An 8754-nucleotide genomic window follows, 5' to 3' on the forward strand; every position below is an offset into this window, starting at 1 on the left:
TCAAATGGACCTAATAGACGTCTACAGATCTTTTCATCCAAACTCAAAAGAGTATACCTTCTTTTCAGCACCTCATGGAATCTTCTCCAAAATAGACCATATAGTTGGTCATAAAGCAAGCCTCAAGAGATACAAAAAGATTGAAATAATCCCTTGTATTCTATCTGACCACCATGGACTTTAGCTGGACCTCAACAACAACAGAAATAACAAACAGCCTACACGCACATGGAAACTGAACAACTTGTTACTCAATGACAGCTGGGTTAAGGAAGAAATAAAGAAAGAAATTAAGACTTCCTAGAATTCAACGAAAATGAAGGCACAACATACCCAAATTTATGGGTCACATTGAAAGCAGTGCTCAGGGGAAAATTTATAGCACTAAGTGCCTGCAAGAAGAAATTCGTAACATCATATACAAACAACTTAATGGCCCAACTGAAAACCCTAGAAAAAAAAGAAGCAGATACACCCAAAAGGAGCAGAAGGCTGGAAATAATCAAACTCAGGGCTGAAATCAATCAATTAGAAACAAATAAAACTATTCAAAGAATCAATGAAACAAAAAGCTGGTTCTTTGAGAAAATCAACAAGATAGACAAACTCTTAGCCAAACTAACTAAAAAGCAGAGAGAATCTATCCAAATCAATAAAATCAGAGATGAAAAGGGTGACATAACTACAGACACAGAGGAAATTCAAACAATCATTAGGTCATACTACAAAAGCCTATATGCCACAAAATTTGAAAATCTAAATGAAATGGACAATTTTCTTGATAGATTCCATCTTCCAACATTAAGTCAAGATCAGATAGAAAGACTGAACAGCCTTATATTCCCCAAGGAAATTGAAGCAGTCATTCACAGTCTCCCATCCAAAAAAAGCCCTGGGCCAGATGGTTTCAGTGCGGAATTCTACCAGACCTTCAAACAAGTGCTCACACCACTTCTCCTCAAACTATTCCACAAAATAAAAACAGAAGGTACATTACCAAACTCATTCATATGAAGCAACAGTCATCCTGATACCTAAACCACACAAAGAACCAACAAAAAAAGAGAACTTCAGACCTATCTCTCTTATGAACATTGACGCAAAAATACTCAATAAAATACTTGCAAATCGAATCCACGAACACATCAAAGATATCATCCACCACGACCAAGTAGGCTTCATCCCAGGCATGCAAGGGTGGTTCAACATATGGAAATCAATCAATATAATTCACCACATAATCAAACTGAAGGAGAAAAACCACATGATCATCTCCTTAGATGCTGAAAAAGCATTTGACAAAGTCCAACACCCATTCATGTTTAAAGTCTTGGAGAGATCAGGGATACAAGGCACATATCTAAACATAGTAAAGGCAATATACAGCAAGCCTATAGCCAACATCAAACTCAATGGAGAGAAACTTAAATCAATCTCACTGAAATCAGGGACAAGACAAGGCTGCCCACTCTCTCCATATCTCTTCAACATTGTACTTGAAGTCCTAGGCAGAGCAATAAGACAACTAAAGGAGATCAAGGGTATACAAATCGGAAAGAAAGAGGTCAAAGTGTCACTATTCGCAGATGATATGATAGTATATATGAGCGACCCCCAAAAATTCAACCAGAGAACTCCTCCAGCTGATAAACACCTTCAGCAAAGTGGCAGGATACAAAATCAACTCAAAAAAAAAAATCAGAAGCCCTCCTGTATACCAAAGACAAAAGGGCCGAGAAAGAAATTAGGGAAACAACACCCTTCACAATAGCCACTAATAACATAAAGTACCTTGGGGTGACACTAACCAAGCAAGTGAAAGACCTGTTTGAGAAAAACTTCAAGTCTCTTAAGAAAGAAATTGAAGAAGATCTCAGAAGATGGAAAGATCTCCCGTCCTCATGGATTGGTAGGATTAACATTGTGAAAATGGCCATCCTGCCAAAAGCAATCTACAGATTCAATGCACTTCCCATCAAAATACCAACTAAATTCTTTACAGAACTTGAAAAAAAGATTCTCAGCTTCATATGGAGAAACAAAAAACCCAGAATCTCCAAAACAATCCTGTACAACAACAGATCATCTGGAGGTATCTCTATCCCCGATCTCCAGTTGTACTACAGAGCAATAGTAATAAAAACTGCATGGTATTGGCACAAAAACAGAAAGGAGGATCAATGGAACCGCATAGAAGACCCAGAAATAAACCCACACACCTATGAATACTCGATTTTTGACAAAGAAGCCAAAACCATTCAATGGAAAAAAGACAGCATCTTCAACAAATGGTGCTGGTCCAACTGGATGTCCACATGCCGAAAAATGAAAATAGATCTATATTTATCACCCTGCACAAAACTAAAGTCCAAGTGGATCAAAGACATCAACATAAAACCAGATACTCTAAATCTGTTAGAAGAAAACGTGGGGAACAGCCTAGAACTCATTGGCACAGGAGACAACTTCCTGAACAGAACACCAACAACACAGGCTCTAAGAGCAACAATCAATAAATGGGACCTCATGAAACTGAAAAGCTTCTGTAAAGCAAAGGACACTGTCATCAAAACAAAACACCTGCCTACAGATTGGGAAAGAATCTTCACTAACCCTTTATCTGACAGAGGACTAATATCGAGTATATACAAAGAACTAAAGAAGCTGAAAAGCAGCAAACCAAGTAATCCAATTAAAAAATGGGGAACAGAGCTAAACAGAGAATTCTCCACAGAGGAATATCGACTGGCAGAGAAACACTTAAAGAAATGCTCATCCTCATTAGCCATCAGGGAAATGCAAATCAAAACGACCCTGAGATATCACCTTACACCCATCAGAATGGCCAAGATGAAAAACTCAAGGGACAACACATGCTGGAGAGGTTGTGGAGAAAGGGGAACCCTCCTCCACTGCTGGTGGGAATGTAAACTGATACATCCACTCTGGAAATCTATCTGGCGCTTTCTAAGACAATTAGGAATAGTGCTTCCTCAAGACCCAGCTATACCACTGCTAGGTATATACCCAAAGTTTGCTCAAGTACACAAAAGGGATATTTGCTCAACCATGTTTATAGCAGCATTATTTGTAATAGCCAGAACCTGGAAACAACACAGATATCCATCAAAGGAGGAATGGGTACAGAAATTGTGGTATTTTTACACAATGGAATACTACTCAGCAATCAAAAAGGAGGAAATCATGAAATTTGCAGGCAAATGGTGGGATCTAGAAAAGATCATTCGGAGTGAAATATCCCAGAATGAGAAAGACAAACACGGTATATACTTACTTATATAGACCTATAAGATACGATAAACATAATGAAATCTATACACTTAAAAAAGATCATCAAGAGAGTGGACATGTGGTAAGATTATCAATCCTCGTTTAGAAAGACAGATGGGATGCACATTGAACATATGACAGGAGTCTACTGAGCACATTTGAAAGACTCTAACTAGCAGTGTTTTCAAAGCAAAGAATTATGACCAAACCTTTGGCAGAGTACAGGGAATCATAAGAAAGAAGGGGAGTTAGTCTGATGAGGAAAGGATAGGAGCTCCACAAGGACCAAAGATATCTGGGCACAGGGTCTTTTCTGAGACTGACATGCAACCAAGGACCATGTATGAATGTAACTTAGAACTTCTGCTCAGATGTAGCCTGTGGTAGCTCAGTAACCAATTGGCTTCCCATAGTGAGGGGAACAAGGACTATTTCTAACAGGAACTCAATGACTGGCTCTTTGGCCTCCCCACCCCCCAAGGGAGGAGCAGTCCTGTTAGGCCACAGAGGAGAGCTTGGCAGCCAGTCCTGAAGATACCTGATAAAACAGGATCAGATGAATGGGGAGGAGGTTCCCCCTATCAGTGGATTTGGCAAGGGGCACGGTGGAGATGAGGGAGGGAGGGAGGGAGGGACTGGGAGGGAATGAGGGATCAGGACACGGCTGGGATACAGAGTTAATAAAATATAACTGATAAGAATAAAATAAAATTAAAAAAATGTCTCCTGTAAAACTTCATTTATACAGATAATTTTCTCTCACCTGTGTTTCCTTACAAGGCTGGAAGGAAAAGTTCTGAAGGACTTTAGTGAGAGCAAGTTTCATATTCATGAGTGCAAACCTCATGCCAATGCAATTTCTGGGTCCATATCCAAAGGGCAGGTATAGATAAGGATCAATGCTGCTCTTGTTCTCCTTGCTAAACCTGGAGTAGGTGACAAGTTAATGAAGAATAAAATCACAAGGACTACCTATGTGAAATTGCCTTACAACATCTATCCTGCAGCATACAGATAGTTTGGTTTAGATTTGTTGAAGTTCTTCTTACAGGTATTTGGCCCAGAGAATTGTACACTAAAGGTCTTTTCCATTCCCCTTGCCTTAACAGGGTCCCCATATGGTTGAGATCAGACAAATGCTATTTGAAATAAATGAATCTTTATGTGTTCACTTGTGTAATCATGGTGATATGGCTAGATGTAAGAACCATTTTCTGATTATAGTGGCAATCCAATTCCAAGAGGAAATTAATGTCTGGTATTGTAAATCTGGCTAGTGAGGTCACAGGTACTATAGGAGAGCTTACTATTATTGCTTTGCTAAGCAGATATGGTATCAGACTGCCTTCTAAATATTTATGTTTAGACACAATATTTATGTTTATCTCAGCCTTGGTCAGTTTGCAATGGGAGACAGTTAACCTAGAATCTCATGACTGGTGAAAGTGCTGAGAATAAGTGATGGTGGAGTGCTCAACCTCCTCCAAAGCTCAGGGAACACCACAGAAATGGGGCATCAAAAACTTGAGAGCCATGACATGAAATACTATCTTTTGGACATGGCATGCCATTGCACGTATGAACAAACATGTAACTACACATGACTCTCAACACTCAAGATGGGAAAGGGAGTTCATGAGACTCCACCTCCCTAAGAAGCTACTGCCAATTAATAGATGCTAGAGGAAGAAGTTTATCTTCAATAGTGTAGCCATTGGTGATTAGCCCATTCTCCAGTAAACAACTACTATACTTATATTTATTCAAGAAACCCTAATTAAACTTATAGTCACAAGAAAACTAAAAGACATAAATGTTGGAGAATTGTTGAGGATAAGCAGGGATTCAACATGAGTCAGAGAGAGAAGTGGCAAGATAATGTGATGTGAAAATGAGCAAAATACATTATACATTCACACAATTCTCAAATAATATGAAACAAAGAGAGAGAAAGTAAAAAAAGGAAATACTCCTTTAAAGAATAAAAAATCATTCAGTATGATGGCGTGTTCCACATCTGAAAAGCACATAATATTTAGACTGAAAATAAAGTGGGTTCCTGCCTCACACTTAAGTTGCTCATTTACTATTTAAAGAATGAGGAAAAAACATTCTGTATTTAAGTTGTCATGTTGTCTTCCCAAGTCATGCCCCCTCCTCTCTCTCCCCTTTCTCTGTCACTCTCATCACAGAATGAAGATGGATACAAAAGTCATAATTAGACCATCTTCCTACAGGAGACACCATAGCATGAACAGACCAACATAATTCAGGGTTGGTTCTCGCTCTTGGGATTCTGGTACCTTTCAGGGCAGAAATTCTCAGGCTCTGGCCAATGCTGTGGGTCATGTTGAAGAGCATAAGATGGTATCATCACTACTGACCCTTTGGGAATAAACACCATCGATTTCAACATCTTTTTTACAGACCCTCTCAAGTCTATTAGTAATTGGGTATAATCTGAGGGTTTCATTCAACACCATGTCCAGGTACTCCATCTCCATCATACTATCATAGCTGGGAGATGCCTGAGAAGAAAGAAAGAGATTTGTGCTAATATTTTCAAAAACTTTCAACTCCATCTGCTTTGTACTAGTGAGTTCTCTGCAGTGAAGCACAGCATCTCAGAGCACCTTCATTAGCACAACACATTTTAAATGGTTTTAAAACTTGTTTTGTTTGTATATTTTAATCATTTTTATTAATTACAGTTTATTCACTTTGTATCCCCCTTGTACCTTCTTCCTCCACTCTCAATCCCACCCTCTCTCTTCCCCACCCATGTCCCTCTCCCAGTCTACTGAAAAGGGAGGTCCTCCTTCCTTTCCCTCTGATCCTAGTCTATCAGGTCTCATCAGGCCTGTAAGTCTGTGGCCTGGTAAGGTTGTTCCCCCCTCAGGGGGAGGTCATCAAAGAGCAGGCCAATCAGTTCATATCAGAGACAGTCTGTGACCCCATTACTATGGAGGTCACTTGGATACTGAACTGCCATAGGCTACCTCTGTGCAGGCGTTCCAGGCCATATCCATGAGTGGTCCTTGGCTAGAGTATCATTTTCAGAAAAAAACCTCTGTGCCCAGACTTTTATGATCTGTCACTGTCCTTGTGGAGCTCCTGTCCTCTTCCACTTCTTTCATAAGATTCCCTGCACTCTGCCCAAACTTTGGCTACGAGTCTCAACATTTGTCTCGATACCCTGCATTATAGAGCCTTTCAGAGGTGTGTGTATGTGATTTGCCTACATATGTGTTGTGCCTCACATGGGGTAATTCCCCACAGAATCCAAACAGGGCATCAGATGTCCAATGACTATGGTTCGACAGAGTTGACAGCTGCCGTGTGGGCACTGGGACTCAAATATGGATAGAACCTCTGTAAGAGCAGCCAGTGCTCTTAACCATTGTACCACCTCCCCAGCCCCTTACACAGCAGTTTGTATAAGTATCACGTGAGACTGGAAGGATGTTTCAAGTAGTGAAGTGTCTGCTACACAAGCCTGGGGACCTGGGTTCAGACACACATCATTCATAAAGCCAGATGCAGTGGCACATATCTACAGTCCTAGCAGTTGGGGGACAGAGGATCATTGGTGTTCATTGTTCAGATACCCTAGCCAATCAATAAACTGCAGGTTTAGTGAGCAAGCCTGTCTCAAAAAAATACGTTGGAGAATAACTTAGACAAATACACACATACACACACACACACACACACACACACACACACACACACAGCATTACATGTGATGAGAAGCTGTTTTTGATGAGCCTTCCTCTTTCCCCTTCTACTCCAAGCACCAACCAGTCACCTTGTTGGGCAGAACCCTGTCGATCTCCTCCTGCAATTTCTTCTGTATATCAGGGTGAGTGGCCAGTGAATGCAAGATGAAGGAAAGTGTGGTGCTGGTGGTGTCATAGCCAGCAAAAATAAAGATAATTGACTGTGCCATGATCTCCATGTCAGACAGGGCTGGAAGTAAAAAAAAAAAATATCTCATGTAAGTCATGTCAATATGGACTATCACAGATGGGATGAGGAAAACCAAATGAGGCTTTGGTTTTCTTAGAGAGAAATATGGAGAAGCTGTTTGGTCACCCTGAGCCTGTTATCATTATGACATCCGAGTGACACATCCAGAGATGGAGGAGATCACTTCAGCCAGGTTTCCCCAAGGTGTGTGCTATGTTCCTCCTCATCACTACTGGGCAACTTGAGACATGGGATTTCTGAGACTCATAACCAAACTTTGGGCAGAGAGCAGGGACTCGTATGAAAGAAGGGGGAGATGGTAAGACCTAGAGAAGACAGGATTTCAACCAGGAGAACCATAGAACCAAAATATCTGGGCACAGGGGTATTTTCTGAGACTTATAACCCTTGGTCAGCTGTAGCCTATGGCAGCTCAGTATCCAAGTGGGTACTCTAGTAAGGGGAACAGGGACATTTTTTAACATGAACACAGTGATAGGCTCTTTGAACATTTCCTCCTAAGGTGGGAGCCTCCTTGTCAGGCCACAGAGGAGGACAATGCAGCCAGTCCTGATGAGACCTGATAAGCTAGGGTCAGATGGTAGGAAAGGAGGACCTCCCCTCTCAGTAGAATTGGAGAGGGGCATGGGCGGAGATGAGGGAGGAAAGGTAGAATTGGGAGGGAATGAGGGAGGAGCTTCAACTGGGATACATAGTGAATAAACTATAATTAATATAAAAATAAAAATTTAATTTAAAAAAGGGATTTATTATTTTTACGATTTAATTTGATTTCATTTGTGTGCATTTTTGTGTGTGTTTATGTAGAGAGATGGATGCCATGTAGGTGTCAGGGGTGTGCCCATGGAAGCCAGAAAAGGCCATCTGATCCCTTAGAGAAGGAGTTATAGAAGGTTGTGTGCTGTCAGAGGTAGGAACAGAAGACTGAACTCCAGTCCTCTTCTTGAGCTTAAGATTATTTTTTTTACTTTTATTTATGTGTGTGCACACACATGTATACAAGTGTCCATGTAGGCCAGAAGATGGCATTGGAGACCATAGAGTTAGATTTACAGGCAGTTGTAAACCTTCTAACATGAATTCTCTGATTCTGTTGTTGGTAAATTCTTTTTCCCAAATAGTATAAGCCCTTGCTTCTATATTGAAATGGGACTATAAGCCCACAACCAGTTGCTATTTTTTTAAATGAATATCTATTTTAGCAATCAAAATGAACCAGAAAGGTTGAGGATATGTAGCTCAGTAGATGGACTGCTGTGGATTCATTCCCCAGAACATGCTTAAAGGTCATGCATTCTCAGGCATATTTTGAATGTGATGTCAACCTCACCTTTAAACAGGGCCATGTAAAACTCTGTTTCCAAAAGAAGATGAAGTACAAAAGAAGTTAACATTAGCTGATCACATGAAAGGGTTTCAAGTGGACAAACTGGAAAGAATTTATACAAAAAAGAAACAGTGACTTTGAAAAGT

The 8754-nt window shown here is 40.4% G+C and overlaps 1 pseudogene; it reads right to left on the reverse strand.

Moving 5' to 3' along the window:
- Window positions 1–4015: 4015 nt before the first annotated feature.
- On the reverse strand, window positions 4016–8721 carry LOC129676430 (cytochrome P450 3A1-like; annotated as a pseudogene).
- Between the last annotated feature and the right edge of the window lie 33 nt (window positions 8722–8754).

Source organism: Psammomys obesus, unplaced genomic scaffold (genome assembly GCF_907164565.1).
Source record: "Psammomys obesus unplaced genomic scaffold, mPsaObe1.curated_primary_1811, whole genome shotgun sequence".
NCBI lineage: Eukaryota > Metazoa > Chordata > Mammalia > Rodentia > Muridae > Psammomys > Psammomys obesus.